This window comes from Mus caroli, unplaced genomic scaffold (genome assembly GCF_978045245.1).
Source record: "Mus caroli unplaced genomic scaffold, Mus_caroli_1 scaffold_5, whole genome shotgun sequence".
NCBI classification, from domain to species: domain Eukaryota; kingdom Metazoa; phylum Chordata; class Mammalia; order Rodentia; family Muridae; genus Mus; species Mus caroli.
Window position 1 is genome coordinate 75998595 of NW_028227260.1, and position 12655 is coordinate 76011249.

Sequence of the window (12655 nt, forward strand, 5' to 3'; positions counted from 1 at the left end):
GGGGAGCAGGGTGAGGGGAGGGTATAGGGGACTTTTGGGATAGCATTTGAAATGTAAATGAGGAAAATATCTAATAAAAAAGAGAGTTAGAAACCAGTTTCCTTTATGAACATAGATGCAAAAGTACTCAATAACATACTTGCAAACTAAATCCAAGAACACATCAGAAAGATCATTCACCATGATCAAGTAAGCTTCATCCTGGAGATGAAGGAATGGTCCAACATACAAAAACCACCACCATATAAATAAACTGAAAGAAAAACAAAATATGGTCATCACATTAGAAGCTGAAAAAGCCTTTGACAAAATTCAAACACCCCAAGGGGCATACCTAAACATAATAAAGTCAATTCACAGTAAGCCTATAGCCAACACAAAATTAAATGGAGAGAAATTCAAAGTAATTCCACTAAAATAAGGGACAAGGCAAGGCTGTCCACTTTCTCTGTATTTATTCAATATAGTATTTGAAGTTTTTGCTAGAGCATTAAGACAACTAAAGGAGATCATGGGGACACAAATTGGAAAGGGAGAAATCAAAGTATTATTTGCAGAACATATGTGGCCCTAATAGGAGTGGAACCTCCTATAGCTGAATAAATACTTTAAGCAAAATTGAAGATCCAAACACAAATTCACACACCTTTGGACACTTGATTTCTGATAAAGAAGCCAAAACCATACAATGGAAAAGAAAGAGAATCTTCAACAAATGGTGCTGGTCAAACTGGCAGTCTGCATATAGATGAATGCAAATAGATCCATATTTATCACCCTGCACAAAACTCAAGTCCAAGTAGATCAAATACCTCAATGTAAAGCCAGGTATACTAAATCTCATAGAAGAGAAAGTGGGGAATAGCCTTGAACTCATCGGGACAGGAAACAACTTCCTGAACAGAGCACCAATGGCTCAGGCACTAAGTTCAACACCTGATAAATGGGACCTTATGAAACTGAAAAGATTCTGCAAGGCAAAGGACACCATCAAAAGGAAGAAACAGCAGCCTACAGAGTGGAAAAATAGTTTTACCGACTTTATATCTGATAGAGAGGCTAATATCCAAAATATATAAAGAACTCAAGAAACTACATATCCAAAAAAACCCACATAATTCAATTAAAATGGGATACAGATCTAGATAGTATTCAATAGAGGAATCTCAAATGGCCTCCAAAGCAGTGTTCTTATTTGCTCTAGCATTAGCAGTTCTGTTGGCTGGACTTTGAGATGGAAGTTGGTGATATTTAGATGTGTGATAACTGGTTAGCTTGAGAAGTCTTTCAAGTGGGGAAATCTTTCCTGCCATATACTTTGAAAGTCCTATCATTCATATATATATATATATATATATGATCTCCAACCTATCTGAAAGTCCTATCATTCATATACATATATATATATGATCTCCAACCTATCTGTATAAACTGTGTGGTAGTCTTTTAGAAAGAAAACTTATTTTACTTAATTCTTAGCTGATCATGAAAATCTGTAAGATCAATCCTTAAACTATTCTGATAATTTGAGAACTTGGACTTTATATAAATGGAATATTTTTCTATTTTTATGCAATTGTTCTCCAACAATTTTGTTTGGACAAGTTTGTTTTAAGTGTTAACTTTTCTGGTGAACATTAAAATACAATTAAGTTTCAACAGATTTTTCCATCAGTACAATTATTTTGAAAAGTAAACTCCAACTGAAAAGAAAGTTATTTTCATGCTTGGTAAGAATACATTGTTCTAAATCATGATTATGATGGAGAAATTAGAAGAAACACAGCTTTTGCCCAGCAGGGATTGTATCCTGAGAACTCAATAAATTTAGGCTAATTTGATTATTTTAAAAGCACAATTTCTTCTCTATACACAATTGCATCAGCTGGATATTCCATTTGGCAGGAAATTTCAGAAAAATCTAGAAACAGTGAGGGAATTAATGGATTACTTAAATGTTTAAGCATCCAACAAAGAAATAAAATTTATTCTCTCCTTGCTATATGCCACCATAACCAATGACTACTTCACTTGGGCAACATGTAGCAGCTAGGCAAGATGAAGAATAACACCTGTTCCATAGAGTTAAAACAACCACACCACCACTACCATCACCACCACCACTACCACCCCACCACCACCAGCACTACTATAACATCAACCAAAACCTCAAAACCAAAAACAACTACAGATTTTTGTATGTTGGTTTTGTATCCTATAACGTTCCTGAAAAAGAAAATGTATTACTTCTAGAGATTTTTAGTGGCATCTTTGGGATTATTTTCATTTATAAGACTGCTTATTAAGAAGAAGAAGGAGCAGGTAGTCTCGGGGAGATGGGAATGGGAATGGGGTGATCAGGTTGGTGGGAGGACTGAGGGAGTGAGCACTGGATGGCACAATTTGAAAGGGAGGGAGCATTTTGGGGATGAGCAAACATCAAAGTATCAACTAACCTGGGCTCATAAGGGCTCACAGAGACTGAAGCAACAATTAGGGAACTTGCATGTGTCTGATATGCAAGTCTGATATGCCCTTTGCATACATGTTATGGTTGTATTGCTTACTCTTCTTGTGGGATTCCACTAACAGGGAGAACAGAACCTGTCTCTGACTCTGTCTACTTTTGGGATCTTTTGCCTCCTACTGGGTAGCCTGGTCCAGTATTAATACAGGAGGAGGTGCTTACTCTTATTGTAACTTGATATGTCATGATTGGTTGGGAAGCTTACCTTTTTCTGAAGGGACGGAGGAAGAATGGATGGTGGTAGTAGTGATGGGGACTGGGGGAGGAGGAGAGAGGGAAAATTGAAGTTAGGATGTAATATATGAGAGAAAAATTAATTAATAAATACATGCTAATGTAGAAGTATGCAAATTGATCCATTCTTATCTCCTTGTACAAAGCTCAAATCCAAGTAGATCAAGGAACTACACATAAACCCAGATACACTGAAACTTATAGAGGAGAAAGTGGAGAAGAGCCTTGAACATATGGGCATAAGGGAAAAATTCCTGAACAGACTACCAATGGCCTGTGATGTTAGATCAAGAATTGACAAATGGGACCTCGAAAAATTTGCAAAGCTTCTGTAAGGCGAAGAACACTGTCAATAAGACAAAAAGGCAACTAACAGATTAAGAAAAGATCTTTACCAATCCTATATCAGTTAGAGGGCTAATATCCAATATATACAAAGAACTCAAGAAGTTAGACACCAGAAAACAAAAAAATGGGGTACAGAGCTAAACAAAGAATTCTCAACTGAGGAATAGTGAATGGCTGAGAAGCACCTAAAGAAATGTTCAACAACCTTAATCATCATGGAAATGCAAATCAAAACAACCCTGAGATTGCACCTCAAATCAGTCAAAAGAGCTAAGATCAAAAACTCAGGCCAGGGAGAGGAGCTAGAGAAAGTATCTAAGGAGCTAAAGAGATCTGCAACCCTGTAGGTGCAACATTATGAACTAACCAGTACCCTGGAGCTCTTGACTCTAGCTGCATATGTATCAAAAGATGGCCTAGTCGGCCATCACTGGAAAGAGAGGCCCATTGGACTTGCAAACTTTATATGCCCCAGTACAGGGGAATGCCAGGGCCAAAAAGTGGGAGTGGGTGGGTAACGGAGTGGGTGGGAGGGTATGGGGGACTTTTGGGATAGCATTGGAAATGTAAATGAGGAAAATACCTAATAAAAAGTAAAAAAAAAAAAAAAAAAAAAAAAACCAACCAAACAAACAAACAAAAAGCCAATATTTAGCCAAAAGCATGCTATACTTATTAATAATGAATAGTGGTCATTGGTACAAGTACTACATACAATCATAAGGACTCAATGGCCTACAAAAGTTACCAATAGTGTAGTATGTTTATTTCTCAAATAAAATGATTGTTGAACACCTACAAAAAAAAAAAACTCAGGTGACAGCAGATGCTGGTGAGGATGTGGAGAAAGAGGAACACTCTTCCATTGCTGGTGGGATTACAAGCTGTTACAACCACTCTGGAATCAGTTTGGCAGTTTCTCAGAAAAATGGACATAGTACTACCTGAAGATCCAGCAATACCTCTCCTAGGAATATACCCAGAAGATGTTCCAACTGGTAATAAGGACACATGCTCTACTATGTTCATAGCAGCCTTATTTATAATAGCCAGAAGCTGGAAAGAACCCAGATGTCCCTCAATGGGGGAATGGATACAGAAAATGTGGTACAATTACACAATGGAGTACTGCTCAGCTACTAAAAACAATGAATTTATGAAATTCTTAGGCAAATGGATGGATCTGGAGGATATCATCCTGAGTGAAGTAACTCAATCACAAAAGAAAACACATGGTGTGCACTCACTGATAACTGATATTAGCCCAGAAGCTCAGATGACCCAAGATACAATTTGCAAAACACATGAAACTCAAGAAGAAGGAAGAATAAAGTGTGGATACTTTGATCCTTCTTAGAAGGGGGGGGGGACAAAATACCCATGGAAGGAGTTACAGAGACAAAGTGTGGAGCAGAGACTGAAGGAATGACCATCCAGAGACTGCCCCACCTGGGGATCCATTTCATATGCAATCATCAAACCCAGACACTTGTAGATGCCAAAAAGTGCTTGCTGACAGGAGCCTGATATAGCTGTCTCCTGAGAGGCTCTGCCAGTGCTTGGTAAATACAGAAGTGGATGCTCCCATTCATCCATTGGGTGGAGCACAGGGTCCCTAATGAAGGAGCTAGAGAAAGGACCCAAGGAGCTGAAGGTGTTTGCAGTCCCATAGGAGGAACAAGAATATGAACTGACCAGTACCCCCAGAGCTCCCAGGGACTAAACCACCAACCAAAGAAAACCCATGGTGGGACTCCTAGCTCCAGCTGCATATATAGCAGAGGATGGCCTAGTCAGTCATCAATGGGAAGAGAGGCCCTTGCTCCAGTGTAGGGGAATGCCAGGGCCAGGAATTGGGAGTGGGTGGGTTGATGAGCAGAGGAAGGGGGATGGGATAGGGGGTTTTCAGAGGGGAAACCAGGAAAGGGGATAACATATGAAATGTAAATAAAGAAAAATAAATACATGCTAAATAAATGAATGAGAATTCTAAGAAAAAGGAATTTGGTGGTCAGGATAATAGATGAAAATATGGGAGAGAGAAAAATATGATCAAAGTTTTATATATATACATTCATAAGGTGTCTTATACTGACATTCTTTCTTTACCTAATTAATACAGCACTTTTATTCAAATAGGATTTTTTATTTTATCAAATAGTTTTAATGTTTTTTATTGAGATATTCATATGGTTTTTGTACTCAATTCTGTTAATATAGGATATTTTTGTTATAAATTGCTTATGGACCATCCTTATATCTTTTGAACAAATACCACTTGATCATGGTAGATAGTACTTTTTATATTCTATTGCATTTGGTGTGCTAAGATTTGAATGTTTTGTTGAAGATTCTTTGCATCCATGTTCACCAAGGATTTAGTTTCATATGAGTTCAGCAGAATGCCTTTACTGATCTTTTGGGGTAATTGGAAAAATATTGGTATTAGTCCTTCACAAGTTTGGAAGGATTCAACATGAAACTATCTGGTCATAAGATTTTTTGATAGAAGACATTGTATTGATTCAGCATTGTTACATTTTATTGTTTCTATTTCTTCATGGTTCTGTCTTGTTAAGGAAAACCTGTCCAGCAACTTACTCATTTCTGTAGAATCAAATTTGTTACAACCCTGAGATTCCACCTCACACCAGTCAGAATGGCTAAGATCAAAAATTCAGGTGACAGCAGATGCTGGCGAGGATGTGGAGAAAGAGGAACACTCCTCCATTGTTGGTGGGATTGCAAGCTTGTACAACCACTCTGGAAATCAGTCTGGCGGTTCCTCAGAAAATTGGACATAGTACTACCGGAGGATCCAGCAATACCTCTCCTGGGCATATATCCAGAAGATGTCCCAACCGGTAAAAAGGACACATGCTCCACTATGTTCATAGCAGCCCTATTTATAATAGCCAGAAGCTGGAAAGAACCCAGATGTCCCTCAACAGAGGAATGGATACAGAAATTATGGTACATTTACACAATGGAGTACTACTCAGCTATTAAAAAGAATGAATTTATGAAATTCCTAGCCAAATGGATGGACCTGGAGGGCATCATCTTGAGTGAAGTAACACAATCACAAAAGAACTCACACAATATGTATTCACTGATAAGTGGATATTAGCCCAAAACTTAGGATACCCAAGATATAAGATACAATTTGATAAACGCATGGAACTCAAGAAGAATGAAGACCAAAGTGTGGACACTGTGCACCTTCTTAGAATTGGGAACAAAACACCCAGGGAAGGAGTTACAGAGACAAAGTTCGTAGCTGTGATGAAAGGATGGACCATTTAGAGACTGCCGTACCCAGGGATCCATCCCATAATCAGCTTCTAAACGCTGACACCATTGCATACACTAGCAAGATTTTGCTGAAAGGACCCAAATATAGCTGTCTCTTGTGAGACGATGCCGGGGCCTAGCAAACACAGGAGTGGATGTTCACAGTCAGCTATTGGATGTATCACAGGGCTCCCAATGGAGAAGCTAGAGAAAGTACCCAAGGAGCTAAAGGGATCTGCAACCCTATTGTTGGAACAACATGATGTACTAACCAGAACCCCGGAGCTCTTGTCTCTAGCTGCATATGTATCGAAAGATGGCCTAGTCGGCCATCAATGGAAAGAGAGGCCCATTGGACTTGCAAACTTTATATGCCCCAATATAGGGGAATGCCAGGGCCAAAAGAATGGGAATGGGTGGGTAGGGAAGTGGGGGGCGCTATGGGGGACTTTTGGGATAGCATTGGAAATGTAATTGAGGAAAATATGTAATAAAAATATTAAAAAAAAAAAAAAAAAAAAAAAAAAAAGAATCAAATTTGTTGGCATATATGTGTCCCTAAGGTACTCTAGGTACTTTTTGCCTTTGGTAGTATTACTTTCTTCCTTTTCATCCCTGATTTTGCATATCTGAGTATTCAATATCTTTTTTTCTAGTATAGTTTAGGCTCTGGTAGTTTTGCAGATTTTGTTAATTGTTTCTTTTCATTGAATTATATATTACTTTGGAAGTCTATTGAATCTCTTTCTATTGATATATTTTAACCTGTTCCATTTACAACCTGGGCCAATTCACACCGACCCACTAAGCAATCTGATGGTTCTCTTTTCCTATAAAGGTACCACATTGATGCCAAATATAATGTACACACTAGTTAAAAAAACCCAGAAATCCTAGATCTAGATGATCTTTTTGTGTCAGTTTCTCAAGTAGGTGGAACTATAGGCATGTATTACCATGCCTGGTTGATTGTCTTATTTTAATTGTATAAAAGAATGGGCTTCATTGGTATTTTTCCATACAAGGATGTATTTTGATCACATTTACCCCATGTTACCATATACTGTCCCTCCTACATTATTACCACTCTCTTGTATACAAACAATTTTGCTTTTGCTTTCCTGTCTTAATTTTTTTATCTTTTTTCTTTCTTTTTTTTTTGATTTTTAATATTTTTATTACATATTTTCCTCAATTACATATCCAATGCTATCCCAAAAGTCCCCCATAGCGCCCCCCACTTCCCTACCCACCCATTCCCATTCTTTTGGCCCTGGCATTCCCCTATATTGGGGCATATAAAGTTTGCAAGTCCAATGGGCCTCTCTTTCCATTGATGGCCGACTAGGCCATCTTTCGATACATATGCAGCTAGAGACAAGAGCTCCGGGGTTCTGGTTAGTACATCATGTTGTTCCAACAATAGGGTTGCAGATCCCTTTAGCTCCTTGGGTACTTTCTCTAGCTTCTCCATTGGGAGCCCTGTGATACATCCAATAGCTGACTGTGAACATCCACTCCTGTGTTTGCTAGGCCCCGGCATCGTCTCACAAGAGACAGCTATATTTGGGTCCTTTCAGCAAAATCTTGCTAGTGTATGCAATGGTGTCAGCATTTAGAAGCTAATTATGGGACGGATCCCTGGATACAGCAGTCTCTAAATGGTCCATCCTTTCATCACAGCTACGAACTTTGTCTCTGTAACTCCTTCCCTGGGTGTTTTGTTCCCAATTCTAAGAAGGTGCACAGTGTCCACACTTTGGTCTTCATTCTTCTTGAGTTTCATGCGTTTAGCAAATTGTATCTTATATCTTGGGTATCCTAAGTTTTGGGCTAATATCCACTTATTAATGAATACATATTGTGGGAGTTCTTTTGTGATTGTGTTACTTCACTCAAGATGATGCCCTCCAGGTCCATCCATTTGGCTAGGAATTTCATAAATTCATTCTTTTTAATAGCTGAGTAGTACTCCATTGTGTAAATGTACCATAATTTCTGTATCCATTCCTCTGTTGAGGGACATCTGGGTTCTTTCCAGCTTCTGGCTATTATAAATAGGGCTGCTATGAACATAGTGGAGCATGTGTCCTTTTTACCAGTTGGGACACCTTCTGGATATATGCCCAGGAGAGGTATTGCTGGATCCTCCGGTAGTACTATGTCCAATTTTCTGAGGAACCGCCAGACTGATTTCCAGAGTGGTTGTACAAGCTTGCAATCCCACCAACAATGGAGGAGTGTTCCTCTTTCTCCACATCCTCGCCAGCATCTGCTGTCACCTGAATTTTTGATCTTAGCCATTCTGACTGGTGTGAGGTGGAATCTCAGGGTTGTTTTGATTTGCATTTCCCTGATGATTAAGGATGTTGAACATTTTTTCAGGTGTTTCTCTGCCATTCGGTATTCCTCAGGTGAGAATTCTTTGTTCAGTTCTGAGCCCCATTTTTTAATGGGGTTATTTGACTTTCTGGAGTCCACCTTCTTGAGTTCTTTATATATATTGGATATTAGTCCCTTATCTGATTTAGGATAGGTGAAGATCCTTTCCCAATCTGTTGGTGGTTTTTTTGTCTTATTGATGGTGTCTTTAGCCTTGCAGAAGCTTTGTAGTTTCATGAGGTCCCACTTGTCAATTCTCGATCTTACAGCACAAGCCATTACTGTTCTATTCAGGAATTTTTCCCCTGTGCCCATATCTTCAAGGCTTTTCCCCACTTTCTCCTCTATAAGTTTCAGTGTCTCTGGTTTTATGTGAAGTTCCTTGATCCACTTAGACTTGACCTTAGTACAAGGAGATAGGAATGGATCGATTCGCATTCTTCTACATGTTAACAACCAGTTGTGCCAGCACCATTTGTTGAAAATGCTGTCTTTCTTCCACTGGATGTTTTTAGCTCCCTTGTCGAAGATCAAGTGACCATAGGTGTGTGGGTTCATTTCTGGGTCTTCAATTCTATTCCATTGGTCTATTTGTCTGTCACTATACCAGTACCATGCAGTTTTTATCACAATTGCTCTGTAGTAGAGCTTTAGGTCCGGCATGGTGATTCCACCAGAGGTTCTTTTATCCTTGAGAAGAGTTTTTGCTATCCTAGGTTTTTTGTTATTCCAGATGAATTTGAAGATTGCTCTTTCTAATTCGGTGAAGAATTGAGTTGGAATTTTGATGGGGATTGCATTGATTCTGTAGATTGCTTTTGGCAAGATAGCCATTTTTACAATGTTGATCCTGCCAATCCATGAGCATGGGAGATCTTTCCATCTTCTGAGATCTTCTATAATTTCTTTCTTCAGAGACTTGAAGTTTTTATTATACAGATCTTTCACTTCCTTAGTTAGAGTCACGCCAAGATATTTTATATTATTTGTGACTATTGAGAAGGGTGTTGTTTCCCTAATTTCTTTCTCAGCCTGTTTATTCTTTGTGTAGAGAAAGGCCATTGATTTGTTTGAGTTAATTTTATATCCAGCTACTTCACCAAAGCTGTTTATCAGGCTTAGGAGTTCTCTGGTGGAATTTTTAGGGTCACTTATATATACTATCATATCACCTGCAAAAAGTGATATTTTGACTTCATCTTTTCCAATTTGTATCCCTTTGATCTCCTTTTGTTGTCGAATTGCTCTGGCTAGGACTTCAAGTACAATGTTGAATAGGTATGGAGAAAGTGGACAGCCTTGTCTAGTCCCTGATTTTAGAGGGATTGCTTCAAGCTTCTCACCATTTACTTTGATGTTGGCTACTGGTTTGCTGTAGATTGCTTTTATCATGTTTAGGTATGGGCCTTGAATTCCTGATCTTTCCAAGACTTTTCTCATGAATGGGTGTTGGATCTTGTCAAATGCTTTTTCCGCATCTAACGAGATGACCATGTGGTTTTTGTCTTTGAGTTTGTTTATATACTGGATTACGTTGATGGATTTCCGTATATTGAACCATCCCTGCATCCCTGGGATGAAACCTACTTGTTCAGGATGGATGATTGTTTTGATGTGTTCTTGGATTCGGTTAGCAAGAACTTTATTGAGTATTTTTGCATCAATATTCATAAGGGATATTGGTCTGAAGTTTTCTACCTTTGTTGGGTCTTTTTGTGGTTTAGGTATCAGAGTAATTGTGGCTTCATAGAATGAGTTGGGTAGAGTACCTTCTGTTTCTATTTTGTGGAATAGTTTGTGAAGAACTGGGATTAGATCTTCTTTGAAGGTCTGATAGAACTCTGCACTAAACCCATCTGGTCCTGGGCTTTTTTTAGTTGGGAGACTATTAATGATTGCTTCTATTTCTTTGGGGGATATAGGGCTGTTTAGATCATTAACCTGATCTTGATTCAACTTTGGTACCTGGTATCTGTCTAGGAACTTCTCCATTTCATCCAGGTTCTCCAGTTTTGTTGAGTATAGCCTTTGGTAGAAGGATCTGATGGTGTTTTGGATGTCTTCAGGATCTGTTGTTATGTCTCCTTTTTCATTTCTGATTTTGTTAATTAGGATGCTTTCCCTGTGCCCTCTAGTGAGTCTGGCTAAGGGTTTATCTATCTAGTTGATTTTCTCAAAGAACCAGCTCCTTGATTGGTTGTTTCTTTGACTAGTTTTTCTTGTTTCCACTTGGTTGATTTCACCCCTGAGTTTGATTATTTCCTACCGTCTACTCCTCTTGGGTGAATTTGCTTCCTTTTGTTCTAGTGCTTTTAGGTGTGTTGTCAAGCTGCTAATGTGTGCTCTCTGTAGTTTCCTTTTGGAGGCACTCAGAGCTATGAGTTTTCCTCTTAGAAATGCTTTCATTGTGTCCCATAAGTTTGGGTATGTTGTGGCCTCATTTTCATTGAACTCTAAAAAGTCCTTAATTTCTTTCTCTATTCCTTCCTTGACCAAGGTATCATTGAGAAGAGTGTTGTTCAGTTTCCACGGGAAGGTTGGCTTTCTATTATTTATTTTGTTATTGAAGATCAGCCTTAGTCCATGGTGATCTGATAGGATGCATGGGACAATTTCAATATTTTTGTATCTGTTGAGGCCTGTTTTGTGACCAATTATGTGGTCTATTTTGGAGAAGGTACCATGAGGTGCTGAGAAGAAGGTATATCCTTTTGTTTTAGGATAGAATGTTCTGTAGATACCTGCCAGATCCATTTGATTCATAATTTCTCTTAGTTTCTCTGTGTCCCTGTTTAGTTTCTGTTTCCATGATCTGTCCATTGGTGAAAGTGGTGTGTTGAAGTCTCCCACTATTATTGTATGAGGTGCAATGTGTGCTTTGAGATTTACTAAAGTTTCTTTAATGAATGTGGCTGCCTTTGTATTTGGAGCATAGATATTCAGGATTGATAGTTCCTCTTGGAGGATTTTACCTTTGATGAGTATGAAGTGTCCCTCCCTGTCTTTTTTAATGACTTTGGGTTGGAAGTCAATCTTATCAGATATTAGAATGGCTACTCCAGCTTGTTTCTTCATGCCATTTGCTTGGAAAATTGTTTTCCAGCCTTTCATTCTGAGGTAGTGTCTATCCTTTTCTCTGAGATGAGTTTCCTGTAAGCAGCAAAATGTTGGGTCTTGTTTGTGTAGCCAGTTTGTTAGTCTATGTCTTTTTATCGGGGAGTTGAGTCCATTGATATTAAGAGATATTAAGGAAAAGTAATTGTTGTTTCCTGTTATTTTTGTTGTTAAAGTTGGCATTTTGTTCTTGTGGCTGTCTTCTTTTAGGTTTGTTGAGGGATTACCTTCTTGTTGTTTCTAGGGCGTGGTTCCTGTCCTTGTATTGTTTTTTTTCTGTTATTATCCTTTGAAGGGCTGGATTCGTGGAGAGATAATGTGTGAATTTGGTTTTGTCGTGGAATACTTTGGTTTCTCCATCTATGTTAATTGAGAGTTTGGCTGGGTATAGTAGCCTGGGCTGGAATTTGTGTTCTTTTAGTGTCTTTATAACATCCGTCCAGGATCTTCTGGCTTTCATAGTCTCTGGTGAAAAATCTGGTGTAATTCTGATAGGCTTGCCTTTATATGTTACTTGGCCTTTTTCTCTTACTGCTTTTAGTATTCTCTCTTTATTTAGAGCATTTGTTGTTCTGATTATTATGTGTCAGGAGGTATTTCTTTTCTGGTCCAGTCTATTTGGAGTTCTGTAGGCTTCTTGTATGTTCATGGGCATCTCTTTCTTTAGATTTGGGAAGTTTTCTTCTATAATTTTGTTGAAGATGTTTGCTGGTCCTTTGAGTTGAAAATCTTCATTCTCATCCACTCCTATTATCC